Genomic DNA, 19,041 nt, shown 5'->3' with positions numbered 1-19,041 from the left:
ACCCACGTGGTCCCGGGGCCTCCTGTAAGACCTGAGCCGCAGGGCAGGTCCTGGAGGCAGGGGCAGGACACTGGGGTGTGGGCAGGCAGCGCAGCGCAGCCGGCCAGAGGCCCTCCTGACGCCTCCCGCCCCCGAGGAGCCGGGATGGGATGCCTGCATCTTCTCCCTGATGAATATGGAGGAACCTTCACTCAGACTGATTGCACTGGGGCTTCGGTTCCCTCCACCACTCCCCTGCTCTCTGATCGCCTGTCACTCTTTTTATTATTATTATTCCCTCTGTGTTGACAAGTGATTTCAACACTTCACAGGAGAAGAGGGAAGAGAGGGTGGGGGTGGGGGGGAACCTTTTCTTTGAATCCAGGGTGTTGGTTTTTCAGATGAGCAAATAAATGGCTACAAGCATTTAATTAAAACTAATAGGTTAATTAGGGAACATTTAGATCTTTCTGGAAAAAAAACAATAAAAGCCAACGACTGTCTCCTTCTGAGGCAATCCAGGAGTGTAATAAATAACCCTGAGTGAAGGAAAGAGGCACTTAGAGTTTACTCTGTCCTTCCTTCGGGGCTCCGCAATGACTGTGAGGAGCCAGGCAACCGGGCAGACACGTCCCTGCAGACCAGGGAGGAGGATGCTGGAGCCAGGCGCCCTCCGGGGAGGCAGAGCAGCTGCTCTGAGAGTCAAGGGAGGGAGTCAGGGACGGCGGCGCCCTCTGTCCCCACCCTGTCTCTGAGCTCAAGCCCTCGCTCTGCTGTTTCTCCTGGTCTCTGTCTCAGTCTCTCTCTCTCTCTGCCTTTTTCTGCTCAGCTGTGACTGTCGCTCAGCCTAAGCCAGTTTCTGCATCCTCCACACAACGGGATTTCAGAGTGCCTATGCCAGGACAACCTTTTCTGCTGGCAGAGTTGGGGGGACAGGAGGCAGGGAGCACCAGAGGAGGGAAAGGCCAGCAGCTGAGCCCTGTCCGCTTCAGCAGGCTGTCCCGGGACGGGAAGGGCTCTGGCTGCCCTGGAGGAGTGGTCTGGGTCACAGCTCCCCATCAATCCCTGGATTCTGCTCACTGAGCCAGGATGTGTGGGGTACTGTGGGATGCGAGTATGTGCGCTGTGCCTAATCAGCCCTGGCCAGGCAGGGCCTCTAGCTCGGCGAGGTGGAGGCAAATCCGGACCCCACAGTCTACCCCTTGTCCCTTCCGGTGCAGCACACATGGAAGCCAAGCTTGAGTCATGCGCCAGAGCCCGGCTGGCATGAGGCTTGTTTGGACAGATGACGACAGCACCCTGATACGAGTTGAATTATGTCCCCCCAAACAACATGTTGGAGCCCTAACTCCCAGCACCTCAGAATAAAACTTATTTCAAGATTAGGTCTTTGCAGATGCAATTAGTTAAGATGAGGTCATACTAAATGGAGCAAGGTGGGCCCTTAATCCAATGTGATGGGTGTCCTTAGAGGAAGAGGAGACACACAGAGACGATGATCATGTGACCCTGGAGGCAGACATTGGGGTGATGCTGCTACGAGCCAAGGCATGCCCGGGGCTAACAGGAGCCGGAAGAAGCAAGGAAAGAGCCTCCCCTAGAGACTTCTGCAGAAACGAGGTCCTTCCAACACCTTAATTTGGACCTCTCGTCTCGAGATCAAGAGAATACATTTCTGCTGTTTTAAGTCACCTAGTCTGTGGTGCTTTGTTGTAATAGATCTAGGAAGCCAGTGTACACTCTCAGCAGCCATCTGACCCAGTGACTAGTAAAACCTCAGATTTGGTCTGACAGCGAGTCTCAGACCAGATACCTGCAAGCAGACAAGCAGGTCTCAGAGTGATCAGCACAAACTGTCGCACCATGGAAGGTTCAAGAGCCGGACCCCCGCCCCACCCCAACCCCCGGGGGGGTCTCACTGCCTACTTTGACAGTCAGTAAAGATGCCTTATGTGAACCCTGAACAAAAGATTCTATCTCAGGGGGTTTGGAGAAAAGAAGACAAATCAATTGATTTTTTTAAATGTCTCATTTTTAATATTAATACTAATACCACTCATTTCTTGAGCATCTAACCCTGTAGGAAGCACTGTGGCAACACTTTCTAAGGATATTCTCATGTATGGCCGCCCTTAAGTGAGCCCCATGACTCCTGAGGGTCCACAAATCTGATTCTTTCCTTTTGCACCCCCTCAGCATATCACAACCCAGGGAAAAGTGGGCGGGGTGGTTATTTTTCAAAGTTTTATACAGTGTCATGGACTTAAAACCTGTGCACCACTATTTCCTTTCAGGGCTACCCATTTATTCACCTGACTTCCCATTTTTTCTACAAAGTAGATTTTTGATTTTTTTTTTTAATTGGTGCTACGTTGACCAGATTAAAACAAACAGAAAAGAAAAGGTCCAGAAAGGACTAAAAAAGTTATCTGGGACTTAAGGCACAGTTATACCAGTTCAGTTGTTTAAATCCTATTAAAAATAATTTAAGTGTGGGGGGGAGGGTATAGCTCAGTGGTGGAGTGTATGTTTAGCATGCACGAGGTCCTGGGTTCAATCCTCAGTACCTCCATTAAATAAATAAATAAATAAATAAATAAATAAATAAACCTAATCCCCCCCAATAAAAATAAATAGCCCCCCCCCAAATTTAAGAAGTCCTCTCCAGGGGCCCCTATTCAAGTAGAAAGGTTTCAGGAGCAGGGGGCACAGGAAAAGTCCTTGTTAATAAATGGTAAGTCAACATCCTCACCTTTCTCTGCTTCTACAAGAGCAGAAGAGAAGAGAGGAAGAGGTCTGGGAAGAAAGGGAAATACTTTCTTGCTGGCCATTACCCTCACAGACCATAGCCTGAAGGAGGCTGGATGTTTGCTTTTCAGTCCAATGAATTAAACCTGGTGGCATAACCACCCTTCTTCCATAAATGCATTTCCCTCCACCAGGGACACACTCCTTTCTCCTTTAAGGGGTCTGTAGACCCAGATGCATCCCAGCTCCGCCCTAGGGCTGTGATCTCAGCCAAGTCCCTTAACATCCCAACCAAGATTTTCCTTACGTTCCAAAGGCAAAATACGAAGCAACAAAATGTAGATTGCACCAGGATTTTAAGGACAAACGGAATAACGGCTTTTCACATAAGATTAAAATTGTGTAAGGAATTATCATACCGTGTGAACTGTTAGCAGCTACAACATGTGCATAATAATTATTATTATCACTGTAGTCTCCCAAATATTCCTGGAGCTGCTGGAACATTTCTAGGCTGAGAAGGGTGGGAGAGCCACTCAGTCTAACTACCAGGTCTTCATAGTTGCCAGCCCAGCCGGTAACCTACATTTTCAACTTGCAGGAAAATGGAAAATACAGGTCGAACCCCAGGAGGGAAAACGAAGGCAAAGAGGATCGAGGGAAGTGGCTAGAATCCAATCGCAGTTAGGTGGTTTGATTTCCTGCATCGAGTTAAGGGTGTCAAGTCCAGAGAGCGGGTCTGTCAATAGTTCCTGTGTTTGCCCAACAAAAAGAGATTGTGTTAGATCCCTACTGACCCACAGCTAATCCCCTTCCCGGCAGGTGTAGGAAGGGGCTGTCTGCTCGGGCTGTGAGCAGTTTCCGCACCTCGAGGCTGCAGCAAACACTGACTAGAACCGAGCAAGCCCCGAGACGGCCAGAGCGGCCAGCGCTTCTCCCAGCCTGAAACCAGCAGGGAACACCGAAAGGGGAGGGGATTCAGGAGCCTCCCTGACTGCTTGGGGAGCCAATCACGGGAGCCCGTTCAGACAGACAGCCAATCACACTGCGCGGCAGGACAGGGACCAATCATCTTGCGCTCCCCATCTAGGCCATTTCTTTCCAAACCTCCCCCTGCTGGGGGCTTGTTTATCAGCGCTGCCGGTGGCCAGCGAGGCTGGAGAGGAGGGGCCGCTGCGAGCCCCGAGCCTGGCCAATTTAAGGAGCAGGCCCTGTTAGAAGGGCTGGAGAGATACTGACGGCGAACACCCAGGCAGAGCCCAGCTCCAATTTATCAGCCGCACAAACATTGATTTATTGAGTACCGCCTCTGCGCCACGCACTGGAAATAGGAGGGACACAGTCCCTGTCCTCAAAGAGCTCAGGAACTAGAGGGGGAGATGGAAAAGTGAAAAATACAGCCCTTGTAATAGAGTGTGACGAGAGCCAAGCCAGAAACACAAGGCGCTGCAAGAGGAGACAACCTTGAGGGGACAGGGCATCTGGAAACCCTTCAAGAGGAGGACAGTGGCATTCAGGGCCCTATGGCCCCCAAAGGACCTGCACATAGATGAGACCCTCCCCATACCCACTGGCTTGCTAAGGCTGCCATAGCAAAGTGCCACAGACTGAATGGCTTAAGCAACACTTCTGGAGGCTAAGAAGTCCAAGGTCAAGGTGTCAGCAGGACTGAGTGCTTCTGAGATCTCTGTCCTTGGCTTGCAGACGGCTGCCTTCCCCCAGTGTCTCCACCTGGTCCTCCCTCTTCACCCATATCCTTGTTCAAATGTCCCCTTCTTCTAAGGACACCAATCTTATGGGATTAGGACCCACCCTAATTTTACTTTATTTTGCTTCTTTGAAGACCCCATCTCCAAATACAGTTGCATTCTGAGACCGTGGGGCTTTGAACTTCCACATGTGAATTTTGGGAGGGACCATTTAGCCTGTCAATCACCATTTCCCACAACTATTATGAAACCCCTATTCAGTCACTTTCTCCCCCAAAGGACACAGCAACCTGGGCTCCTTGTCCTCTAAATCCCCTATATCAAGTGCCTGGTTGACTCAGTCTTGTCGGATGAGCGGGGTGGTGAAGCCCTGCATCTGGCTCTTGAAGCAAATGCCTCGTGGCTCATCTTTTCCTCAAAAAGTTGCATGTTGATGAAAGTCTTAAAACAATCTCTTTCCACTGCTCAACAGCCCTGTTCTCTGGCCTCATGCCCAAGGAATTTGATGTGTCACTTTCTCTGTGATAAGGGCTGGGGTGTCCTTTAGGCCTGGCAAGCAGAGAGCAGGTAGAGTGGCCACCCATCAGTCAGCGCCCACACAAGCCAAGCTGGACGCCCTGGGAGGGATGCTGGTGTCCTGAGTCTCCTGCCGTGGGACGCGGAGGGGATTCTGTGATCACTGAGGTAACAGAGTGGCACCACAAGGTCTGCATGGTCTACTTGAAGGCAGAGGAGACACTGCTCTTCATTCCTGGTGTTCAGAGAGGCAAAGACTTACTGAGCTTCCACATGGTGTCAGGCACTGGCACTGTGCTAGGAGACAAAAAGAGGGATGAATGGGTTACTGGCCCATCCTCATGGAGCTTACAGTCTCCTGGGGAAGACTGCACACGTCATCCAACATAGGACTGCGGTCAAATTACAGACGTGGGGCTGAGGAACAGAGAAATTGGGATAGTTTGCCCTGCCTTGGGGTTCAGATGAGCTTCTGGTAGGTGCTGATGCCTGAACAGGGTCTGGAGAGGTGGATGGAATCAGTCAGCTGATGGGGCCAGTGGGGACAGCAAGATGGTCCAGGCAAGGGGTTCCAATGGGCAAGCACAGGGAGAGGGAGGAGTGAAGCTTCAGATGTGTGGGAAGAACTGCACATTCTAGTTCAGTGTAACAGAAGCCTAGAATGTGAGGGAGAGAGTGGCAGGAAGTGGTATCGGAGAGCTGGGCCGGGCCAGATTATAGAGGGCTATGTAAGCCACGCTAAGTGCCTTAGCCATCTCCTGTGAGCTTTTAAACTGTTTATAGGAGCACTTGGGCTCTTTCATGGTGCTTTGGGATAAGAAGCACGACTGAGCAAGTGAGACACTTGTCAGAGCATCTTGGCTCTTACCTCTTTTATACGTTGGAATTACTTGAAAAAGAAATTTCCTAAAGTTAAAAAAAATTGGCAATTACTATTGCTTTAGCTGTTGAAGAAACCTTGCAGTGCTCTAAGCAGGGGGTGGTATGGTGGTAGTGTGGGCTCTGAGACCAAGGGGCGCAGGCTGGGAGGCAGGGCACCAGTCAGGAGACCAACGCAATAGTCCGAGAAAGAGAACTAGAAAGGAGCTGAAACATTGGAGAAAGCATTAGATGGTGAAATTGATGGGACATGATGATGGATTTGACACGGTGAGTGAGCGAGAGGGAATTGTCTGGAATTAACTGGGTTTATGGCCCTGGTGACTGGGTGCATGTGAGTGCTTTTAACTGGGAAAAGGTTTGTAGGGAAGGGGCTCCTTTGCGCAGACAGATGAGGACCAGCATGCTGGCCACGTGGCCTATCCTGTGCAGTGGGACATCCAGCTGGAGCTGCCTAGGTAGCCGTTTGGTTGAATCAGATATTTGTTGATACAGCCGAGCCTGAATAGAGTGCCTTGCATAGGTGTAAATAGCAAATTTATTTATTTTAAAATTTACAGATAAAGCCTTCAAGGTTTTCTACAACCTCTTCTAGATGTACCCTTCAATCCTATCTTCTTGTACCTTCCAAAAGTATATGAAGTCAGAATAGGCTGATCTGGCCTGTCTACAAATGCTCAGACAGATCGGATTCTCTGTTGTCCCCAAACATACATCTCCTTGAAGCCTCTGGAATAGTTAGATGATGGAGAAATCGAACTGACACAGTGGGATAAGAGGTATGCTGTGGAGCACACTGGTCCTCCACTTCTGCCAATGCCCGTGTTCCACTCCTTCTGTGGACTCACCCTGTCAGACTCCGGTTCTCTGTCTACTTTCTCCATGAATCCTTCTCTGCTCCACTCCCATGAGGAGGGCCAATCACAGGTCGATTTGTTTGCAGAAAGTGTCAGTGAGATCTGTAGGGGAAAACTGGTTCATTAGAGCACCCCCTTCTCCTGGTTCCATCTTCCTGACGACCCCCTCACCCCGGGCATCCCAGTCCTGCAGCACGGGGCACAGGTGTCCTTGTCTCTAGTGAAGGGGGTTGCTGAGCCAGGAAAGGCCCTCCCCGCACTACTGAGTGTTCTCAGGGAGCCAGGGCACCTTTGGTCCTGGGTCAGAGGCATCCAGCTCACTGAAAGCTCCTGGACCCAGCCGGTCCATCTGTCCATCTGTACAGCTAAGTCATGGTCTATTTCTAATCTGTTTAATGTTTCTTTGCCGCATCTCAGTATTACTGGGTTTCCATTGCGCACATGAGCTAAGCTTGCTTTCCCTCTGCCTTATTTTTAGTCTGCCCCTTCTCCCAGATGGATTCTAATTCTCCAGCCCTGAGCAAATGCTTAGCAACAAAACCCAGGAGCCCAGGGCCTCTTTCCAACTCTCCAAGCAACACCTCTTCTAATGGAGAAGTTCCTCTTCAGTGCTTTGTTCCATGAGGAACAAACATAGAAGGCTACTCTTAGTTCTAGAACACTGGCTGGTGGCTCTTCCCCACTCCCACCCTCCTTTCTTAATTCTCCTGCTTTTTAAGTGCCCAGGAAACCCCACGATGACTCCAGCATGGATAACCACCTCTTCAGGGGCAACCAAGATGTTCAGCTCATTTTTCCCATGCACTATCTTGCATTAGATCAAAAGGGATTCTTTCCACCCCTCCCAAATATAGAAAGATTTATATAGCCCACATGGTATACTTATAAAATACACATGAGGCCTGGTAAATTAGACACTATTTATTATGCTACTAAAATGATACCCTTTGCTTAATTAAAGTAGCCATATGCTGCAGTGCAAATCATTCTCATTCATTAAAATCCCAAAATATATTAAAAAAAAAAAAGAAGAAGAAGAAGAAGAAGAGCCAGCAGCAGTTTGGGAGAATACAATCAAATCACACAATCTTGAGGACATAATTGCACTAAAAATAGCCTTGATGTCTCACCCTGCAAAACATATCCATCCATTCATCCCCCCATCCATCCATCCATCCATCCATCCATTCATTTAACAAATAATAGTGGCGCCCCTTTGCTGTGTCAGACCCCTTCCAGGTGCTGGGGGCAGTGTCTGGTCCCTGTCCTCCAGAAGCAAACAGGTTCCTGTGAGAGACACACGAGTAAACAAACAAATGTAAGTGCGACGACAGTGGTTAGCCAGGTGCCCTGGTAGCACATTAGAGAGTGTCTTACCTAGACTTGTTGGGCCAGAAAGACTTCTCAGGGGAGGTGCCATCTGGGTACGTCCTAAAGGATAATTAGGTCTGGGAAGTGTTCCAGACTATCCCCTTTTCCATTACCTTGTTTATTTTCTTCTTAGTGATTAGCAGATCACAGATCTGGGGTTATCCTTCTCACTCACTTGTCTACGTGAGTATCTTCTGTCTCCATCTTACCTCTGCAACTTGAAGGTGAGCTCCAAGACAGAACACAACTTGTCCATCATGTCCTGTGTTCTTACCCCAGCACCTGGAAGTGATTAGCATATCAGTGGGGCTCAAAAGGTTTACTGAATCAATAAATGAATAGCATATGCAAAGGCCCCAAGCTGAGAGAGCACAGGTTATATCCTGGAAGGGTTAAAGGCCACTGAGTCACATTTCCTGATGCTTCGCACCAGTCTCTACCTCCCCTCCATGCACTGCATCCGCCCACCCCTCCACACACTCACCCTACCACCCTTTCCCACAGGAACTGGCATTTTCCCGCTGGCTAGAGTAAATAAGCACATTTGAGTCCTGGAACAACAGCAGCTATGTTCCTCCATGACCTCAAGGTTAATGGTCGATGGCTCCCGGGTACCGTCTGCAGTGAAATGTGAAACAGCAAACTCGGCCATGACCACCTGACACCCTCACTGTCACTCAGCACGACCACAGGGGCCCATATACACTCTCGCTGTTAGGAAGCCCTGTCCAAGGTGAGGACCATTCTGAGGCCGGAGTCAGAAAAACCTGGGTTCAGATCTGACCTATCCAATCTTGATCAACATACTTAATCTCTCTGAGCCCTTTCTTCATCCTTAAAATGAAGCTAAAAAGACTCACTTCGTGAAACATTCAGAGATTAAGTTCATCAATGTAAATGAAGTACCTGGCATACAGTAAACACTCAAAAACATGTAATTGTTATTATTGACCAATATTGAAGACTCTTTCTGTTCTGAGTCTTCCTCTCCTGCCCACAAGCACTCACACATGATCTGTATTACTTCCATTGTCTCATTTAACCCTCACAACTACCCTATGAGACAGATACTCTTACCATTACCTGCACTTAACTGATGATGCACCAGAGTCTTAGAGAACTGAGGGATTCTTCCAGAGCCACAGCACTGGCAGAATCGGACTTCAAACCCAAGTCCGTCTGACTCCAGGACCTCACTCTTACTCACTAGGTTGTACTAACTCCTCAGGGACCTGAGGTGACTGCCCTCTCCCCTCAGCTTTGGCATGTCCCCCAGAGGCACAGGGTGAAGGAGAGATGTGGATGGCCAGGGGAACTTACTCCAGGGATCAAAGTGCAATGCCAACCGGAAGAGGATTGGAGGATTGGTGTGCGGGGAAGTGTAGCCAGGCTCATCGGGTGCTCCATCATCCACTCCTGCTCAGGTTGTCTGGGTCTCTCGCACTTTCCACAGGTGTGAAGGAAGATGTCAAAGCCCTGTCCACATTGGTCCAATTGGCCAGCTGAATCGAGGCTCTTCTGTCAAGCTGGGTTATTCCCAGGTCCTTGCCATGGAGGGAGAGAAGATTGTTTCTTGCCTGTTTATCCTAAATCTCACCTACATATGTATATAAGATCTGGAAATGTTTATGAAATCCATCAAGTGGATTGTGGCAGATTCTATTTCCCCAAAACAGCTGTGATAATTTTCTCCATCTACATGTTCTTCCAGAATTTTGCCAAATACAACCTCCCATCAAGAAGCAGTGTCTGTGCCTCCTCCCCTTGAACTTGGATGGGCCATTGGTATTAACCAGGCAGACTAGTTCCAGAGCTCACGTTTTTGTTTTAGGGTGGTTTTTTTTGGATTTTATTATTGGTTTTTATTGAAGTATAGTTGATTTACAATATTATATTAGTTTCAGGTGTACAGCATAGTGATTCAGTACTTTTGTAGATGGTACTCCATTATAAATTATTACAGGATAATGGCTACCATTCCTTGTGCTATACAATATATTCTTGTTGCTTATGTATTTTATACATAATAGTTTTATCTGTTAATTCCATGAGCCTCCCCCCTTTGGTAACCACGAGCTTGTTTTCTATACCAGAGCTCATGTTTTTATGGAATCTCTGTATACAGGACAATTTGTAAGCCTTTTGACAAAGCAGAGAGCCCTTTTTGGGGAGGGGGGAAATAAGGCTGGAAGAGCAGATCAGGGTCAGATTAGGAGGGCCTCGATACCATCATCTAGTCATGTACCTATCACTTAGTGACACACGTACCCAAGCACTACTGTTTACATAGTGATTTTCTTTAAATCAAATTTACAACTACTTCTTGCTTTTCAAAAAACAGCTTTGTTCTAAGAAATAATAATATAATAATCACGGGTTTTATGTCCTATTTGTTCTTATCTGCTACACATAAAAAATACACATAACTACTTTTTTTTTTTAATGTGGTCATGAACTTCCTAATGTAATTTCCTGTGCCACCTGGACATTTGTGCCCTATTTCAGAATCTGTGTCCCAGGCTAAGGGGAGCCACTATCCATCTTGAACGAAGGGAAGATCAAAGGGACTTTCAGGAAAACTGACCTCCTACCTTGATAAATATTGACAAACCCATCCCAAAGGCTTATAGGTGAAAGTCTCTACGGGAGATATAGGTAAATCAGCCTTATGCTCATTCCTGGGAAGCGCATAGACCCAGGAGCACGGGGCTGTGAGCTGGCGCTGAGAGGCACAGGAAAAATGTGGTGCTTCTTCTTGGAGTGGAAATTTAACCCGTTGGTAAGTAATTTAAAATACTGTGGTTATCGTGTGAATATATTGCATTTATTTTTTAAATAAAAATTATATCATTTTTTATTAATTTTTAAAAATTTTAATATTTATGAAACTTTTAAAGCTGAAGTATTGTCAGTTGACAATGTTGTATCAATTTCTGGCGTACAGCACAATGTTTCAGTCATACATGCACATACACATATTCCTTTTCATATTCTTTTTCATTATAGGTTACTACAAGATATTGCATATAGTTGCTTGTGCTATTCAGTAGCAACTTGCTGTTTATCTATTTTAGCAAAAAAAAAAATCACCGGAGTGTTTAATTAAAAAAACAGGCAAAGTCTGAAAAATCTCACCCCGAGTGTGAGCGGTGCCCCAAGCAGAGGGGTCTGTGGTCCCCTTTCCATTAGCTTATGGTTCTCAACCCTGGTTGTACGTCAGAGCCATCTGAGGAACTTTAAAGAATCACCAAGACCCAGGCACTTAGACCATTTAAATTCAAACCTCTGACGATGGAGCCCAGGAATCGGTATTTTTAAAGGCTCCCCAGATGATTCTAATAGGAAATCAGGATTGAGAACTCTTATTTTAGGGGTGTTTTGGTAGGAAGGTACAGGGAACTCTGAAACATCACAAAAGGACTGGAGACAGGAGGCCTGGTAGGGGGCTAGTCCACAGTCTAAGAAAGTCCACACATTTTTAGTACATATGATGGAATTTCTGCAAAGTTCTGCCCAGCACATTACAACAGAACAGGCACAAACCATGCCAAATGCACGTGGTCTGTTAAGTGCATACAGTTGGGATACACAGGCAACACACAAACCGGGCCTTATCTGTCTTGTACCTGGAGGCCCGCGTACAAGACCGAGCCGGTTCACTGTGACATCGCTGTCGGACAAATGCCTGAGACGGAGGACTGGTCGTCTAGCTCCATCTGGGCTAGAGTAGGCATGAGTCTGTTTCTGACAAGCTAGACCTACCGAATTTGGGATTCTAATTCTGTTCATCCAGAGTCAAGGAGTCGCAGAGAGAACAAATACAAATATTCTAGAGTCATATGTGGTCTCATTTGCAAACACATACGTGGGCACGCACACCAGCCGGGTTAGCCTGAGCAGCGCCCCAAGGCCGCCCTGCAGGACCCCGGGGGCTTCTTCCTCCTCCTACTCTGGCCCCACTTGCCCAGAGCCTGGAGGCCAGGGCCCCTTCTGACTCCCAGCTGGGTGCAGGCCCTCTGTCCTAGATTAGAGGGGCACTTGGCAGGAAACAAAAAGAACTTGCAGCTCAGCTCCCAGGGCAGTTCTTTCCTTGCTCACAGCCCATTCTTCTTGCTCCCTGGGCCCCCAAACAAGAGGCCACTCAGAAATCACGGCTTGGGAACAAGGCCGCATTGTCCCCTGGGCCTGGGTTTTCCTGAGGCTTGGGTGAGAGAAAGAGAGATGAGAGGGTTCCCTGGGCCACAAGGTCTGGAGAGAAGCTGGCACCTGGGGAGAAGCAATTTCCCAAGCAGCCGGCCAAGCTGGAGTCTTCCAACTGATGTGGGGACTTACTCTGCTGCCCCCCCATCCTCGGAGAGCACCTTCTCTCGGGTCCACACTTCACAGAACCCTCAGTTCATGAACTGACCTTCGCCCACCCTTCCCTTCATAGCACCTACAGCAAGCAGGATGCTAATCTGAGGAAGCAGAGAAGGGGCACTGGGATAGAAGGCAAGGACCCTCTGCTCTGAGGTACCAGCTTCACCTCCCCAAAGATCACTGTCCCGAAGGGAGACCTCAGCCTGCCTGGCCCTGAGGACAGAGAGTTAACACAAAATGCAGCCAAGTACCCCTCACCCTGAGATCCAGGCCCCAGCTCTCAGAATTGGTAGGAAAGAGTTGCCATGAGGATCAGGAATTAGGAGGAGGCCTCACCCTGTTCCCCTGCCCACACTTTCCACTGAACATCATTGAAGATCCAAGGCTGTCCCCTCATACTTACATCTGGCCATGGATGTCCTCCGGCAACACACTCAGCAACTCATTCTCATTTTAGGAGACCATTTCTTGGCTGCTTAATAGCTCTCATTTTTCCCTAGAAGAAACCTTCAATCACCCCATACTAGTTAGGGGACTTTGGGCTGCAAGTTACAAAAAAAAAAAGTCTTTAAACTGGTCTAAAGAACAAGAAAAGCTGTTGACTCAAAGGCTCAGGGAAGGGCTGCTTCAGGGTTGGGTCCGTCCAGGGGATCCTGCTCTGTGTCCCTATCATGTCCTCAGATGTGGCACCTCGATGGTTGGCTGACTCCCCTCATGGCTGCAAAGTGGCTTTAGCAGCCTCATACATCACAGACACATGACCAATACCCAGAAGAGAAAGAGCTTCTTCTGATGGCACTTTGACACTTCTCCTCCTGCAGACCACCCTTGGGAGCTGCTGGAGGCTGGCATCTTCTTGTGAGACTATACCTCTGATGGAGATGCGGATAACTGGTCCACCATGAGCTAATCGTAGCACTCCATGTCACTGGCAACAACAATTGGTCTGTGGATGGGCGTATAACCCAAGCTAGGCTGGTCATAACCCTCCCTGAGGGACAGTCTAACAAGATCAGGTTGTGTCACCTCTCTGTCTGGTTGTCATACTATATGGATCTTAATTGGGGCTTGTCAGCCCCTGGCCACCTCCTCATGGAGAAGTCATCTGAGAGAAGGTGCTGATAATTAGGGAGACCAATTGAGAGGTAGGCAGGCAAAGTCCTGACGGAGTGCGGGTTCCTGGTTCCAGTGATGCCTCAGATCAGTTTCACGTCTCCTCTGTAGGGATAGATCATCTGCTAAAGTCCCAAGCTCACCAGTGAGGAGAAGAGGAGTGTCTTCCAGAGAAGGTGTATTACCAGGAACCAGCCATTGGCACACGAGAATGCAGACGATGGCAAGGCATGGGCTGGGGGAGCAGATATTAACTGCACTGAATCATAAATCAAAAGTAGACTGAACCACACTAACTTGCTTAAGTTTGAACAAAGCTGGACCTGTGTGGATATGCTTTTTTTTTTTAATGAACTAAATCAAAGGGGTTTTTCATTCATTCACTTTTTGCGTCTCTCAAAATCTTCATGAACCAGTTTGAACTGGGAAGGCATCTCTGTATCTTCTGAAACCCCAGTGAACTGCTCTTTCTAAGAGTGATCTTCTAATTGACAAGTCCAAGAGCTCTTTCTGGTCTTCATCCTCCTTGGCCTCTCTGAAGCATCCCTTCCTCCTTTCCACCCTCAATCCCTCCCTTTCTTTCTTCTTTCCTACCTCCTTAAAAAAATGCTTAAAGCCCTTCTTTTTGCGGTCCCACCTTCCTGAAACTTTCTCTCCCCTTGGTTTCTGAAAGAATGATTTCTTTCTCTCTCCAGGTTTTCTAATTTCTTTTTTGTCTTGACCTCCTTGCCGGCTTCTCTTCAACAGCCTTTGTCCCTTAAATACTGCTTCCTCGTGCTTCTTCCTTTCCTGTATTTTCCTCCCAAACAAGCTCTCCCATGTGCTCTCACCCACCCCCTCGGCTTTGATTGCCACCTGTGGAGGTGATTCCTCAAATGGACCTCCAGCCCAGCCTTTCTCCCAAATTCAAGACCCACCTTTCTGACTGCCCAGAAGTTATCCTCACAGGCGTTTTTATGCTTAAGTTGTTTAACACATAACTTATTGTCTTCCTTTCCCAAATCCTCTTCTGCTCCAGCCTTCTCCAGCCCAGTAGAAGGCTCCTCTTCTAGCTGGTCGTCCAGGTCCAAAAACTGGGACTCATTGTGAAGCCATTGCATTCACCTCCTCCTTCACCCACTACATCCATCACTTCTAAACTCTAAGCGTGTCTCACGTGTATGCCCTCTTCTCTAACCCAGGAGCACCACCTTTATTCAGTCCCAGGCTGTTGCTTTCCTCCATTCATCATAGCAGTGGCCTCCTACCTGATTTTCCTTCTTCACGTCCTGTCTCCACGCAGACTATCCTTTAAACAGGACAGAGCTGTCTTGCTAAAATGCAGCTCTGATTATGCCACTCCTAAGATCCTTTTACAGTTCCCCTCCTCCTCAGGGTAAAGTTCAGTCTAAAGACACTTTAGAACGAAGTCCTCATCCCTTATGGTCCATCTCCTGCCTTATCACTTTCCTCGATACTCCTCACTTTAGCAGTTTCCCAGATGCACCTTCTCTCACCCATCCATGCCTCTCTCCATGGTCTTTCTTCTTCCTGACAATTCTCCATCCACCAGGCATTGCTCTCAGGTCCTATCCACATCTCACTGGAGTCCTTACATGCCTAGCCCTTGGGAAATGTAATATTTGTTGAGTGGATGAATAAACGTTTCAAAAGTTCTTACTCCTTTAAGACGTGGCTCTATCATCACTGTCCCTAGAAAGAGCTACCATCTTACTCTGGTAGAGTTAGTGTCCCCACCTTTTGCTTCCATAGTAACCTCTATGTTCCTTCTTGTCGATTGTTTCAAACTCATTTCAGTTTACTTTATTTCCATCTCTTTCTCCACCATGGACTGAGTTCCTTGAGGACAGGGCTGGTGACCTGGCTTTCTGTGCAACTCCCAAGTCAGACATAGGATAAGTCCTAAACAAATGTTGAAATCAAATGAGATGAACCAAACCAGTGCATCCAAACATTCTGCAATGGAATTCTCCGCAGACGACTTCATTCAGCTCAAATGCACGATTTTGGAGTCAAACTACGTGTGAAATGGCAGGCAGGCGAGCATCTGCCTTGCACGGGGGATGGCGGAGTTGGCTGTTCTCTGGGAGGGAGCAAAGAACAAAAGGGCTCCCACTTTGTTGTTCTTAATAATGTGTCGCAGCAATCAGGGCTTAACAGCAGTGGTTAGAATGGGTCTTCTTATGTTCTGTGAGCAAACTCGGGAAAATAAGCAAACACAGCAGCAGAAACCAATGTGGTTCCTCTTTTTTTTCATTTAACAGTGCCAGCAAGCAGCCTGTTGCTGCTAATTGCGTGGGGGGTAGGAGGCCTCTCTAGTACCCGGGGAAAGGTGAAACAGTGCAATAAGAAAAGCCTGAACTACACACTTATGTGTCAATATTTATACCCTTTCCAGGACAGGCAACAGGCACATGAAGAGACAGCACAAGCAGTTCTGTGCCAACCAAGGAAGATCTCAACCCAGGGTAAGCCAAGAAGAACAGCCTTTTATCAGGAAAATCCTGTGCTTTGCTGATTCTCAAAAAAATATCTGACTTGCAAATGCTTATTCAATTAATATTAAGCGGTGTAAATTCTCACTGGGCAATCTGGCAATGGGAGACTCAACTCCTACTCAGGAAAGCTATGTACCAAAAAAGAAGAAGCCGAAAAGAGCAAGAGCTGGCTGTTTTGCTCATTTGCTTTTTAACCTCCCTTGGTTGAGGTCACCGAGAAGGTCTCCACCAGCTGTGCTCACAACAGTCCTGCTGCTGCCAAACCCATCCGCTGGAACTTGGCATCTCTCGGCAAGAAATATCAATGTCACGTACATGAGCTGGGTCTTAGAACCAGGGACACCCGGGGAGATGGGAGGAGAAGGCTGGAATGAGACCCTTGAGGGAACCTGCTGGCCTCAAGGAAATGGCAGCTGGGAAGGAGTTAAATTCTGAAGGGGGCAGGTGAGACATTCCCATGTACTTTCTAGCATCATTTTGGACACTGAAGATACTGGAGATACTGGAGATACTTTCATCTGGTAGTGAGAGTCTTTTGGAGTTGGAGCATTTAAACCCCTAAGAAGTAGTACTTTGCTCCTCTCATTTATTACATCATCTTCCTTTGGACCATGATCCATGGAATGGGTTATATGGTACTTATCCACGGGGACAGTCATTAGCTTGCTTTCCTCTATAAAGCTTGGTCAAAATGTTCTTACTCTTTTCCTTAGAGTCTGCTCGCACAACCAACAGATGGTCCATAAGAGGGTGAGTTGCTCATGGGATGGTTGGAGCGGGAGTGGGGCTCAGAGCAGGGAGGACTAGGGGGGAGTTACACAGCCCTGCAGAGGCCTCTGCGACGATATGGTATTTCCTTCACTAGGCCAGTTGCGCTGATGCAATCAACCCCATCAGTCCCCATCTCAACAAACTGTAAATCTCAACGAACCATCTGGACATAGATGTATGTTAACAGAGATGTTTCATATCTTTATTAAAAAGATGCAAACCAACAAGTTATAAGGTTGTTATCAGGGAGCATTCAGGAAAGCACGTTTCAGGACATAATCAGTAACTCATCTTGACCTCCTTGTAAAATCTGAGGATATCTAAATGTTTATGGTCAAGAATGTAGTAAATACCCTACCCAGGTTTTGTTTTAATATTTTATTATATTTTAATTGTTCACAAACTTGACTATGTAGTCAAAGGTACCTGCAAGCTAGTCTGAATAAATCAGACTCAACTAGAAAATACTGTTTTATCTATCCTTGCCACCTTCATCCCATCCTCCCAACCCCTGCTCATCCTCTCACATCTTGTTAGGAACTGATCCTTCAACTAAACACAGGTTGCCATAGGATAATGTCCAGTTAGGACCCACCCCTTGGATGAGGTTGATTGGACCATGACAGGCGCGAAAGATCAAACTGGTCCCATCAGAGCCCTGTCTCTGGTTACTTTTTTAAAACAGCTGTTATTGAAGTATCATTGATAAATAAAAACTGTGCATACTTAATGCATACAATTTGATGAATCTGGACATCTGCATACACCTGGGAAACCATCACCACTCTCAAGGTAATAAATATATCCATTACATTCAAAAGTTACCTCCATGCCCCTTTAATTTTCTGTTTTGTGGTAGGAGCACTTAACATGAGATGTACCTTCCTAACAAATCTATAAGTGCACAGTACAATATTAACAGTAGGCACTATGTTATAAAGCAGGTCGCTGGAACCTACTTATTCTGTGTAAGTGAAACCTTATACCCATGAACAACTCCCCATTTCCCCGCCCTCCTGCCCTTGGCAACCAATAGTCTAATCCCTTCTTCTATAAGTTTGTTTCTGATACATCATACGAGGGGAACCATGCCATATTTGTCCTTGCAAATGTGACTGGCTTGTTTCACTTAGCGTAATGTGCCCCAGCTCCATTCAAGTTGTTGCAAATGCCAGAATCTCCTTCTTTTCTAAGACTGAATACTATTCTAGGTATTCCTTCTTTTCCATTCCTCCATCAATTTTCTTTCTCCATTTATCCATCAATGGACATTTTGGTTGTGTCTTTTTCTTGGCTATCATGAATAATCTGATAAGGGGTTAATATTCAAAATACATGAAGAACTCTTACAGCTCAATAGCAGAACACCTATTACAAGATGGATCTCGAATAGACATGTCTCTGAAGAAGACATATAGGCACATGAAAAGATGCTCAACATCACTAATCATCAGGGACATACAAATCAAAACCATTAGATATCACCTCACACCCATTAGGATGGATATAAAAAAATATTGGCAAGGACATGGAGAAATTAGAACACTGGTGTACTAGTGGTAGGAATGTAAAATCGTGGGGCTGCTATGGAAAACAGTATGGAGGTTCCTCAAAAAATTAAAAATAGTACTACCAAATGATACAATAGTCCCACTTCTGAGTTTATACCCAACAGTACGGAAATCAGTATCTCAGAAGAGATATCTGCACCCGTGTTCATTGCGGCATTATTCACAATAGCCTGTCTCAGATTTCTATCACAGCAACTGATGAAGGAAAGGCAATCTTTCTCCTAGTGCAAAGTCAAGAAAATATGAAATCCCAAGGGGGCAGAGTTTGAAAATACAAGAGTCTATCAGGAGATACAAAGAAGAAAGACTCTCATCTTCACCTAAGAAAAGCTGGTTTTCATTTCTTACAGTGAGAATGAGATTCATGAAGTATTTAAATGGCTGGTGACACATTTGTGCCAAATATATGAGCTCTTTGGGCCCAGACTTTTATCAGCAGTGACCTCAAGCCCATCCAAGAACCCAGCAGAGTATTAAATGTTTATTAAAGGTGCATCAGCACACATGGCACTCTCACGGAGGTGGCCACCTGCCAGGCACTCTGTTCCAATGAATCTGCCTCCTGACCAGGGCAGATCTATCAATATCAGTGATCGATATGATGACTATGGTCAGTGCAGCTGACCAGCATTGCTTAATGGGCATTTGCTTTTATGACTCTTGGTTTGGC

At 46.9% G+C, this 19,041-nt stretch overlaps 1 long non-coding RNA gene across 1 annotated transcript; it reads right to left on the bottom strand.

Moving 5' to 3' along the window:
• Positions 1 to 5,119: 5,119 nt before the first annotated feature.
• LOC140691075 (uncharacterized) lies at positions 5,120 to 7,235 on the bottom strand. The gene is made up of 3 exons (XR_012066535.1): positions 6,978 to 7,235; positions 6,680 to 6,790; positions 5,120 to 5,249 (listed from the first exon to the last, which is right to left on the bottom strand). It is a non-coding gene; the product is annotated as an uncharacterized lncRNA (long non-coding RNA).
• Positions 7,236 to 19,041: the final 11,806 nt, after the last annotated feature.

This window comes from Vicugna pacos, chromosome 33 (assembly GCF_048564905.1).
Source record: "Vicugna pacos chromosome 33, VicPac4, whole genome shotgun sequence".
NCBI lineage: Eukaryota > Metazoa > Chordata > Mammalia > Artiodactyla > Camelidae > Vicugna > Vicugna pacos.
This window is presented reverse-complemented; position numbering and strand designations above follow the sequence as displayed.